We start from the raw sequence: 12,602 nt of genomic DNA on the forward strand, positions 1-12,602 counted from the left end.
AGCACAAGTCAAGGGCCAGGGCTGCAGCCAGTTTCTGTGCTGGATTGAGCACAGAACTTTGCTTCCCATTGCAGTTTTTCCCAGTTACACGGCTCCCATGTGCTCTCACACCTCTGAACACTGATTTTGGGTCTCAAAACTCTGGGACTGACTGCTCTCATGCCAACATCAGTCCAGAATAACTCAACCAATTGGAATTATCCCTGAAGCACTGACAGGCAAGAGAAGCACGAACCAAATGATTCATCTTTTAGCTAGGCAGTTATCTCTATTACGACATAAACCCAGTTTTCAGGCCTTTTCTTAGACTTTATCTAACCAGACTCCCCAGTTGTTGACTTTGGGGGGGTCTCACTGAGATCAGGCACCCCTGGATCGTTCTGACAGTGTGGGTATGTGGTGGCAATGGTTCTTGGTCTCAAGACATTTATGTGTCAGAGCAGGATGTTACCTGTGAGCTCGTATCAAACACAGCATCCATCTGGAGATTACCTCTTGTGCAGGACTATACAGCAGAACAGTTTCAGAACAAGTTTGGAGACTTTCAAGGAAAATCCCTCTGGGATAGGGTCATCTTGCCAACAAAAGGCTGATTCACGGATGAGATGACGAAGTACACCAAGCATTCCTAGGCTGTGTGTTACTCACAGGTCTTTTATCTGATGCCATGGCCCAGCGCAGCCAAAGCCATGGTGCAGCCAAGTGACAGCAGAGGGGAATGATGGTGGGGGAGGCCCCAGGTCCTTCCTGTGCCACCCCGTCACCCATAGCTACTGAGGTCCCTTCCCTACCCACTGAAGCCCCTTCCCTACCCACATCTCTCCAACTTTGGAGAAAAACATGCCGTGAGACGTGGAGGCAGCCAAGAGCAGTCTGGTATGTATGCAAAAGCCTCCCAATGTCTTTATCCTCATAAATGGATTTGATTATTTTTTTTTTTCTTTTAAATGCAAGATTTCACACATTGCGGATTAGTTTTTAGAATACATCAGTGTCAGTTAATGAGGCAGATTAATCTTACACTTGTTTCAGCTAGAGCCAGAAGTGGCAATAATAGCAGATCCAGCAGTAACAGCACCATGCCTCCAGGCACCCCTGGAATCTCTTGTGTAAGGCTGACTTGCAAAGTAGGCAGCTAAATTGTGTGCTTATGCATTCTGTAACATTGGCACAAGGCTGTGTACTACACTGCGTGGTAATCCCTGAGGATCACAGAGGCAACACAGAGGCAGTATTTGAACTGGAGAGCTTCAAAGCAGAGTCTAGAGGCTGCAGGAACTGGTGCTGGCATGGTCTTAGTTCCCAGATATTGCTTTCTCCTCTATTCCTGATGCTATTACAGCCATTACTTAACATTGCATGTTAAATAGACAAAATCCTGTTGGGTTATAAGACAAAATCAACATCAGCCTGCTTAGTAACTTAGGAAGTAATTAAGAGTTGTTTTATAGGTACAAGTTCCCACTGTGCAATAGACCAGTAAAACCCTGTCTGAGTCTTCTGATGGATGCGTGCAAGGATGTGTGTAACACACGGCCAGGCTTGTGCCACAGGTGTGCCTGTGCCTGCTCATCTCTGGCCAGAAAATGATTAGAGCACTTTATATAGGACTGAAATCCCTGCTCATGTCCACATGCGGCTCAATCGAGGCCTTACTGGGTGGCCTGGAGACTTGTGTGCAGAGAGCAGTGCTCTGAGCATGGGGAAGCAAGAGTTATGCACTGGATTTTAACAGCTCAACGCTATCATAAGGGATGAGAGGTGATGGCCTTAAGTTGCACCAGGGAAAGTTCAGGTTAGATATTATCTTCACCAAAGAGAGGTGATGCAGTGGCACAAGCTGCTTAGGGAGTGGGGATTTACTATCATGGAGGCATTCCAGAATGTGGACACGTGGCACCTGGGGACATGATCAGTGGGCACGTGGGGCTGGGGTGAGGTTGGGCTTGAGGATCTGAGTTGTCTTTTCCAACCGTAGTGATTACATGATAATGGGCTGGAGCTTGTTCTCAAAACACCAGAACAAAGAGCAGTGATGGGACCACTGAAGCACCAAACCCATCCACCCAGAGACCAGACCTTGGCCAAGGCAGCGCCGTGGACTTGAGAGCCAGCCTCTGCTCGCAGGCCAAGGCAACATTTTGCCACACTGGTTTAAACCATTCATATGAATCTCCACAAACCCTCACAAGCTTCCGATGCCGTGTAAACACAAGAGAACCAGAATCATTCCTTCCATCACTGTTTAAAATGGGCGATGTTTTCTCCAAATGGCCCCATGAGCAAAAGGCAGAGGGTGATGCTGGAGCAGCCCCAGCAGTGTGTGATATTTCACCCCAGCACTGTCCGGGCAGAGCTTTAAGAGACTCCGAACACAAACAGAGCTAGGTTAGCTAAGTCCTGCTCCGAGCAGCCCTGAGCGTTGGAGACATAAACAGATCTCATTTGAGCTGGGCTTAATGTAACTGGGTTTACAGATTCACAGCTGATGTCGACATACATCAGAGGTGTTGTGTATTTAGTGAGGCAGCGTGGTCCGCCGGCTTCGGATCCACGTCCCAACCCCACTGCTGACCCCTGCACCCCTCTGCAATCACTGCCCGGCCTTTATCTGCAAAATGGAAAGAGCTGACCCACGTCACAGAGCGAACCTGGAATCAATTAATGTCTAGCCTGCATTTAGGAGAGGCAAAACACTATATAAACATTATGTATCATTTGGCTTCTGAGGAAAAGCCATCGCCTGACAAAAGGGGCCTCTCTTCTATATTATGGAGCCTGGTTCACACCAGTACAGCTCTCCTGACTTCTCCTCTAGGCTTGCTCCTAATTTACACCAGGAAAAGCCCAGTCATGCATACATAAATTTCCCTCATTAATACGAAGAACCTCTTTGCTGAGAACCCCCATTCCATATTCTGCAGCTTGAAGGGCAGCACCACGCCGTGGGGTGGGCACCAGTGAGCCAACCAGAGCCCTGGGATCTGCTTTCTGACCACCTGACCAAAGAACTTGGGTCAGTCCTGAGAGGAAGAGCTGCTTGCCCAGCTCAGAGGGCTCAGCCCATCACCATGTGGCACAAAGGGGAAGCAGAGCTATGGGGCCCTCACACTGCATCACGTCCCCAGCACTGGGTGCTGTCCTGCAGTCTACATCTTTTACACATAGTTTTTCCGGCCCATCTGAGCCCTTCATATAAACATGAGGAGGCTCAGGGTTGTCTTACACATTACACAAATGTTTTATCTTGCCATTAACATAATGAGAACTGGGATTACTGCCAGCTTGCATCCCACGCTGGGGCTGCCCACTGGGATGATGCTGCAGGTGACCCCAACAGCGTGACCCCAACAGAGCGGATGAGGCTGCTTTGCTGATGTCTCAGTCCTACCCACCTTATAGGGATTTGCTAATTGAGATAAGCAAAATTCCTTTAACCTTGGCATTATCAGCTCACAGGCCCCATCTCTAGGATGAGTGTTCTCTTCCCTGGTTTTCCTCTGTCCTTAAAGAGAGTACAGGAGCAAACCTGTGCATCAATGAAACCCCGAGCGATGCACAGGGATGTGCACAGGCACAGACCTGGGTTACCCCTACAGAAAGGGAGGAGAGTCATTTTTAATAACATATGAGCAAAAGAATCCACCTGGATGCAGAGATGCACACGTGGTATTTCAGGAGGGGTGCATGATATGGGAAATCTGTACCTGCACTCTTCCACTTGTCCGTCCCCTGGAACAAATCCCATATAACTGTCAGAAGGAAGCAGGTTTTTATCTAGTCTCTCCCCCAAAATGGCCACATCTTGTATTACAGCACCACATATGTTTCCATCATGTTGGGGAAGTTTTAGGAAGTATCCCTCATAAAACTCAAAATTATTACAAACGAGAACATGAAAAACAAATTGAGGAGGATCTGGTGTCGGGGGTTTCTCTCCAGCCCTTTTACGAGGAGCTCCCATTGCTGTTCCAAGTCCCAGCACTGTGCTACCAGCAGGCAGAGCCTTGGCTAAGCAGAGCCATACAAACTCAACCTCACCACTGATCCCAGTTGCAGGGCACGGTGCCTCCCCCTCTGCCACCCTTGGAGTCGAGTCCCACCATCACAGTCATCATGCCCGGCACACGATGAGGAGCTGTACCACAATCTGTACACTCTGTGCTATGCAGAGGCCTCCTCCTTCCTTCTCTGATTACTGAATGGGTGGGTGTGCACTGAAACAGCTGTGTGGGTTCCTCAAGGACACCGGTTGCCATCCGGCACAAAAGGAGCTGCTTTGCTCAGAGCCATTATGATCTGCTGTCATAGCACGGCTCAGCATCCTCTGACTCAGAGCAGCCCAGGGAAAGAGGATCTTCTCTGAACTATTTGAACTGAAGATGTGGTTTAAAGGAATGCTTGGAGGGAAGGCTCTGGGTGGAGGCACACCGAGCTTCATATCCCCCTAGCATAGATCTTCACTTTCCTTCTCTGCTCATTTGGGAAATGATCTTCTCTCATCTTTCTCAACACATCACTAAGTTGATGATAGAGGAGATGCAACCTGCAGTGAGAAAAGGGTATGACAAAAACATGCTGATAGCAACTGGATCTCCTCCAAGCATCACACAAAACGCCAGAGGACAAGGCAGATGGAGGACAGTGTCCTCCTGAAATCCATTGCAAGGAGCAATGACAAGATATCACATATTCTGTGTGAGTCTCTTTGCTCTGCAGAATTTCTCTTGCATCCTTCTATTTCCTCCCACAGATCAGATGCAAATGGCAGAAGTGCAGACTGGGGTTGGGTCAGCAACACATGTATGTGCACAGCATGAGATCTTCAACACTGCAGTTCATGGGGGAGAAAATGTACTAAAACTCCTAACAGGAACCTGAGTCAAGTGGGGAATGGGAACAAAAGGGAATGTTGGCAGGCGCAGCACTGTGAGCCCAGGGAAGCAGCATGGAGGCAGCTTTGCCCTCTTCCAGTCCAGTCCTCACTGTGAAAAGGCTGCAGGACTCCAGGCCAGACCGCGGCATTTTTAAACAATAGGTAGCAAGCTGTGATCATAGGCTTGCATTGCATTAAGGTTAGCCTAAGACATGTAAAATCCAGCCGTCTCCAATTGGTGGATTTGCTGGAGGTTTTTCTGGTTACATGGTTTAAGCTGACTGCTCGGGGTGACTCCTTTCCCTCAACAGGATCCACAGAAGTCCACTGCTGAGGCCAAGCCCAGTCCAGCCCCAGCTACAGCTGCTCCCCTCCCACCTCCTGGAGCTGAGCAGTGAGGAGTGGGGACTTTGTCAGCAGCACACTGGTGATGGACCCAAGTCCTGCCCACTTACACCCCTAGCCCCTCCCTGGCACAGCTCTGCAGATGCTGGGAGGTGACGTCAGCCCTTCTGAAGGACAAACCCCATCTCCAGCCCGTGCTGAACGTTGGAACCTCCCCAGGCTCTCAGCACTACTCATGCAGTGCTTTCCCTGGGGACAACAGCCTCAAAATCTCTTCCAAAGAAACAACTCAGGGCATCAATAGGTCATTGTTTTTGTAACTCTCACACTCAGCAGCTCCACCATTACTGACCTCTTCATTTTGTGATCCTGTATGTTCAGGGCCATCATGTACAGGTGAGCAAAGTGGAAGCTGAAACAAAATTCCTATGTAATGATGATATCAGAGAGGCACATCTTCTTTTTGATATCTTCTACCAGTCACAGAACTCTTTGGAATGAGGGATTTTCTGGTGTGAAAAAGAACAAGCCCAGGAAAAGAAAAATAAAGGCTGTTAGCAAGAAGGAGGTGACACCAGGGATTGTCACCCTGCCAGCCCCCACTGTGGCTTTGCACCCGAACTGGGGCCACCCAAACCCCATCCCTGGATGCTGGGAGAGCAGCCCAGCAGTCTCACAGCCCTGCAGCCATCCCAGCCCGCGGGGCAGCCATCTGTCCAGGCCTGGACCCAGCAGATTTCTGGACCAAAGAACAGCCCAGCCATCCTGAACTGATTATTTTGAAATTATATTTGCTAAAAGCAACAAAGAGCAGAAGAGTCAGGGGAAAGAGGGAGGCATGTCGCTCCAATCATTTACATTTCAGTGACAGCTTTATGCACTTATTTCAAGCTGGCTTTGCAGAATCCCTTATCAAGCAGTGCAAAGCTCTCCTGTAGGCTCTGCAACATGGATTTTGAGGCCGTGGTAATGTCTTGGATGTTGTGCTGTGCGACCTCCTTTGAGCAGAAAGTGAGTCCAAGCCACTCCTGGACAGGGCTCTTGGCTGGACACGACCTGAAAGCATTTCTCCTTAACCTCTCTTTGAAGTTAAACAAACTCAGACAAAACATATCAAAATCAATTGGGAGTTTTTCGAGACCTTTGCAGTGTTTTAAGCACCGCTGTAGTACATTCGGCTGCACATGCAATGAACCAACCAAACAGGCACAGATTCTGCAGCCTGCATTGGTGTACAAAATGGAGAGAGGGAAGAAAAGGGACTTACTCTTCTACCAAAAAGCACTCATCCATGTCTCTCCCTATTATATCACACTGAATATTTGCAACCGGGCCCAGAGCAGAGTGCAGCCCACCTGCTGGTCTGTGTCTTTGCTCCCATCCCTTCTCTGCTCTCTCTGGATATTTTGTTTTCTGGCCCAAACTACAGCTGCCTGCACTGTTCTGCAGCAGCTTTCGTCCTCCTGAGTGAAGCCCTGCCAATGTAAACCATGAGGGTGGGTGAGCTTTTCCCACCCCCACTCCCACGTGCTTCTCTGACCTTGCTGAAGCTCAGTACGAACAGATTGAAGAAGACAAAAAAGCCCAGAAAGATGGCCATGACGTTGTACAAGAGGCTGTGCTTAAACCCGTAACCATCCATCTTCTCTTGGAACTGCATCCAACCATCAACCTGCAAATGTAGTTAAGCAGAGAGTTACTTCCAAACCACAGCATAACTCACGAGTCATATGAAATAGTTCTTTTTTTCCTTTTTGAAAATCGAGGAGTTGTTCCTCGGAGGTCTGGGTTGAAAGCAGACAGTGCAGAACTCATTGCTGTCTGCTTGAGAAGTTTTCCCCTCTGAATTTGCAGGACCAGGTAGGGAAGTTTATCTATCAAAGCAAATTTTCCCAGGGATCAGGAATATGGAGAGCAACTCACACTGTCCCTGCTGCAGTCACAGGTTAGTTACAGGGCTTCTCCAAAACCCAGAATTTGGGATTTGGCTGATACAAACTGGAAAATGCTGCAGCTCTTATGGTCATTAAAGTGAAGGCTGAGAGGAAGGTAGAGGAAAACTGGAGCCAGTCTGTAGCATCTCCAGATTTGGGATTTCCGTTACAAACCACGTCCCAAAATGGCAAACTCTGATGTCAGAAAGAACAGCAGGAACAGAGCATAGATCACTGTGTAGCATCAGAATGAGAGACTTGATGAAAGACTACAAGAGACAACAAGGGGATGCTTTGTAGGGAAGGAAGGAGATCCATGGGTAAGACAAGCAGGGATGAGGGCAGGGGAGCTGGGCTGGGGACACAGGAGGTGACATGAGGGCTCCCTGGGCCACCTCTGAACCAGACAGTGCCAGGTCACACAAACACCCCATTTCTCTACCTTTGCTTGGCATCCTCAGCAGCTGCTTTGTCCCTGTGCTTTGTCAGTCAAGAGCATGCTGCTTCCAAAATCCATCTGCTGGACCCAGGAGGGGAGCTCAGCGGCTCTCAGCATCTCCACAGGTCTCTGCATGGTTTTTAGCCCAATTTTGTGCCAGTGCCCAAGCTGCTGGGGAACAGCAGCATCGGCAAGGCTCAGCCAGAGGATCCCCTGCCCATAGGTGGGGTGGTGATGCTGGACCCTGAAAGCACAACATGGGTTACACCACCGAGAGACGATGTGTCAGCAACTCCAAACACAGAGAAGACGATGCCGAGCACAACAGAGAGTCAACGTGGGCAGCACCCATCACAGAAAGAACACACCCAACCATGCTGCCCTCCAAACAAAACTGGAAGAGCATTGTGAAACCCAGCACGATGGCACAAGCTCTGGGCGGATGGCAGAGGGCTCCCAGCCTGGTGGGAACTCCCAGGGAACAAAAGCTGCTCAGCGCCGTGAGCAGGAGACATTTTTGCCAAGTTATGTCACAGCGTCGGGCAGATCAGGGCTGGGGCACGTGGGCTGAAAGAAAAACAGCCACCCAGGGCCGAGGAGATGAGAGGGCCATAAAATGCTGTGCCGGACCGTCCCGGCGTTCCCATCACCAGGGCTGAGCCAGAAGCCGCCCAGGAGTCCTCTGAGCTTTTATTAATAAGGAGCTTTGTGGTTCATAGCCTGCACGGGTAGTAAAGCGCCTCGGAATTAATCCCAAATATATTTTTTGAAAAAGCAGAAAAGTCGATTTTTATTTTTATTTTCTTTCTTTCTTTCTTTCTTTCTTCCTTTTTTCTTTTCTCAAGAACAACCTGGCGTTTTTAGAGTTTATTTTGAGATTGAAAGAAAGATGAATGGGGCCTACACTCGAAGAGGGATCCCAGCTAACAGAACGTCTCTGTATGGAATACAACAAGGAAATTATTTCCTCAAGGTGGAAATTTATTGCTCCAAGGTGGAAGGCAGAGTGTTTTAAAGAGGATTTTAATTAATAAAGGGAAACGTGCCAAGAATGTGTTGCATGTTTGAGCTCTCCGCATTAAATACTGCTAACCTGTTGAGGGCTAATTTAAACTTCAATTAATAAATTACTATACACACGGAGTATAAACAACCTCCCACACCTTCAGCAAAACACACAGAGGCGGCCCTATCGCATTCTAAAACAAATTTTAAGCCAAGAGGTGTTGTCTCTTGGGATGCCAAATGCCCAGGGCTCTCCTCTCCAGGTCAGGACATGGAGGCAGCGCCCAGAGCCCCCAGGTGGGACAGCACGGGGCATGCATAGCGCCTCTGGAACAGGAAGGGGTTGTGAGAGCCCAAAGAATTTTCACTTTTTTGTATTTTTTTTTCCCCCAAACAATACATTCTAGGCATTCTCACCCAACTCAGGGGGATGATTTCCCAGTGGCCCCCGTCCTTTAGGTGCTAAGTCCCACTGACTTCAATTGAAACTTGGTTTTGCATGGACCTGATTTTCAAAGGTATTCCGGCCCTTAAACCTACAGATTTGTGCCAAGCGGGCTTTTTTCAAAGCACCTCAACATTTTAAGTGTCTCAGGGGAGAACGGTGCCAAATCTCACCCTACAGATCCCACCCCTGGTCTCTGGATGCAGCATCTCAGGGCTGTGATATCCTCAAATAAATGTGTGCCCCAAAGCTCAGAGCAGCGCACACCTCTCCACTCACAACCATCTCCCATTCCACCACACACCCTCGTGTTCCCATACAGTCAGCCAGCCCCAACAGGAGCATCTGATCCACCATGACAAAACCTTCCCTTATTTTGTGCACTTCCACACGCTGTCCCTTCTCCCAGCGACGCCAAATAATTAACATATAAAAGTCTGGTGATAAGTGAAGTTTACGATCCAAACCAGAGGAATGAGGGCTCAGAAGTGAACATTATAAGAGCCCTGTGCCCATAAACATCCCACTTCTGGTGGGCTACCCAGCCAATTAATCACACGCAGAAATGCTGGCCGAGCATTCATTGCCCACAAAGCTCCTTGCTGAAAAACAAACCTCTGGAGCTGTCAGGAGAATAGTAAGGAGGAGATGGTGTGCTGGAGAGAAAAATACACACAGAGCAAGAGTAGGACGTGACCTGTGTTTTACAGGGTTTTTTGTGTGTCTGCTCTGCTGCAGTAAAAAAGAAAAATCCGTCTTCTCAATGGGGGAAGGAGAAACAGGGAAAATAAATGCGGGCTGAGTTACAGGACTCTTAGAAAATCAGGAATTCGTTGTTCTTCAGTTTAATTTCTGAGCCGCTGCAAGCATCAGCTCCTCTCAGGGCAGCAGACTCCAATCCCTGGGGGCACAGTGAGGTGCTGGGGAGCACTCAGTTGGTGGTACTGGACTCAGCTCTGGGTTTTGTGGGGTTCACTTACATAAGGAGACCCCAAAAGGAGGAGGAGGGCCACAGTTTAACCAGAGAGCAGTGCTTTACCTTCATCCCCTCGTGTACCTGAGGACCCTGAAGATGCGGATGCTCTGGAGCGTGTGGGTCACCTCCTGCAGGTTGGAGCTTATGGGGTGGATATGCAGGCAGAAGGTAATAAGGAGGAAGTCCAAGGTGCCATAACTGCTCTTCCTGTAGTTGATGGGGTCCACATACAGTTTCATCAAGTGCTCAGTGGTATAAGCAGAGAGGAAGCTCCCGGTTTCACGTTCAGTGTCACCAACAACCCGCTCTGCTCCCAAGGACCTCTTCAAACCCACTGAGCACACTTCTAAACAGGGTCCTGGCCACATCCCTATGGATCCCCTCAGCCCCTGCCCCAGGGACGCGCCCTGTGCTCCCACACCAGCAGCTGCTGGAGCTCTCAGAAACCTCTGCAGCTCATGACGGGGTTTCCTGACGTTAGCCAGGCCCGGCTCATATATTACGGGGATATATAATTAAGGCACAGAGGTTTGCATACAGTAGCTGGCTCGTGTGAGACAAGGAAATCAGGGTGTGCGACCAAGTGGGATTTTCAATGTGAAAACTGAGTATTAAAAGGGTGCTTAAAACTGACTGTGCCAAACCCGTGAGGGGGGAAGGGCTGCCACGGGGAGGACTGAACAATTGCATTTCAAGAACAATCATTATCGAATTAGCGGAGAGGTTTGAAGCTCGCCCCTGAAATGCATTCCCTGGCACAGTCCCATCACAGCAAGGTCCTGGGTTTCTACAAGCTTTGGATGTGCCACTGCTAGGCGGTCATTGAGACTGGGCCCAGCTGGTGGCATGTGGCTGCTGCCATGGATGTGCCACTGTCCTGGAGGGGAATGGGGCTGCATCTGTCCCCTCTATGACTCACCATGAAACAGCCAGTAGAAGCAGTCTGTCTCCACAGCCAGGAGGGTGGTGTTGGTGGAGATGATGAGCGACGTGAGCTTTTTGGGCTTGGAGTTGTCCAGCAGTTTGTGCAGGGAGGCACAGAGTTTGGGTTCCCTTTTGCCAGAAAGAAGGGGAGAGATGGAGGGGCCAAGCAGCAAGGAGACTTGAGGACAAGCAGCACCAATGGGCCCAGCTGCCCCCAGAGCTGCGGGAAGGGCCGGGGTGCATGGCCATCCATCTTGCCTATGGACATGCTGGGTGAGTGCAACTGAATCCAGGTTGAAGACTTCTTTAGAAACTCTGCAAAAGGGAAATCCTGGTCCAGGTCTTCCTCCAGCCAGGCTGGCCCAGGAACAGCAGCTCCCGCAGAAACAACAGCTGGAGGAACAACCTGATCATCACACGCACACTAACTCCAGCCTATAAGGAGCTTGCTCCACGTGTACCTGATCTGGAAGATGTGAGTGTATCTTTTAGCTACATCCTATAGAGAATAGGAGAACTTCATAAGAATATTGGAGGCGGATCGTCCTCCCTGGGAAAAGCCTGGGTGCTCCATGCCACCCTGTGGCACAGCAAGTGCTGGGATCTGCTGCTTGATGTCATCGCTTTGTGAGGTCAACCTCCAGCTGAGGAAACCCCACTGCTCCAGGATAAACAAAAACTCTGCACTACAACAACAGACGCTGATGATTCTTAATTAATTGAGTTTGCATTGCTGAGCAGTTTAGGCAGACTATGACTGTTTTGGCTTAAGATCTATGGAAATTATTGGCAAAACTGCTTTTAATGCAGCCCTGCAGTTGTGAACAGACCCCAACGGTATCGACAGCCCTCCCATGGGCTCTGCCTCCACTGGCCACTGGCATATAAGTGCTTGAGCACTTCTCCTGTGCCACCACATCTGCCTGAGCCAAAAGCAGGGCTGATATCAGCTCAACAAGGAGCACCATCGCAGCATGGAGCTTCCCCTTGCACTGCTGCAGCCCCGTGTCCTGCAGCCCAGCCTGGCTCTCACAGAGCACCGCTGGCAGCCGTGTCTGGACTGCCTCCAAAGTCCGTTTGCAAGTGACTTGTCAGCTCCTCACCAAAGGGTCCAATTCTGCAACAGATCTTCGGCACGAGCAGCGCTTACATAAACACAGCCTTTGATGTCAGCGGGAGAACTCACATCCATGTTTGCTTTCTGCTTTTTTTTCTTCTCTTGGGGGAAAAGAGAAAGGGAATGAGCAATTGTTAATTTATTTCAATTTGTCAGCATCGCTGTGCCTGCAAGCCTGGCCGCTCCACGAGCGCTTCTTCCAGGACACACATATGTTTGGCTCATCCTGAGCCCCAGCTTTGCTTAAGCCACAAATATTTGTTGCTTGGCACAAACAATTGTGAAAAACCGAACCTAGCTGACGCTGAAGATCTCATTAGCTTCAGTTAATTGGCAATTAGCTCATTAATCTGAGGCTGAAAAAGCCAGAGGATGTGCATGTACCTACCAGCTCAGAGCTTTCAAAATTGATGCTGTAGGCTCAGGGAGCAGAAAGGGGCAAGGAGGAGACCTCGTGCTGGGGTGAGAGGCCATCTCTGCTGCACCAAGTGTGCATCCTGCAGTTTACTGGAGCTGGGCTCCCAGTTTGGAGAAAAGAAGG

Source organism: Meleagris gallopavo, chromosome 15, assembly GCF_905368555.1.
Source record: "Meleagris gallopavo chromosome 15, MGAL_WU_HG_1.1, whole genome shotgun sequence".
NCBI lineage: Eukaryota > Metazoa > Chordata > Aves > Galliformes > Phasianidae > Meleagris > Meleagris gallopavo.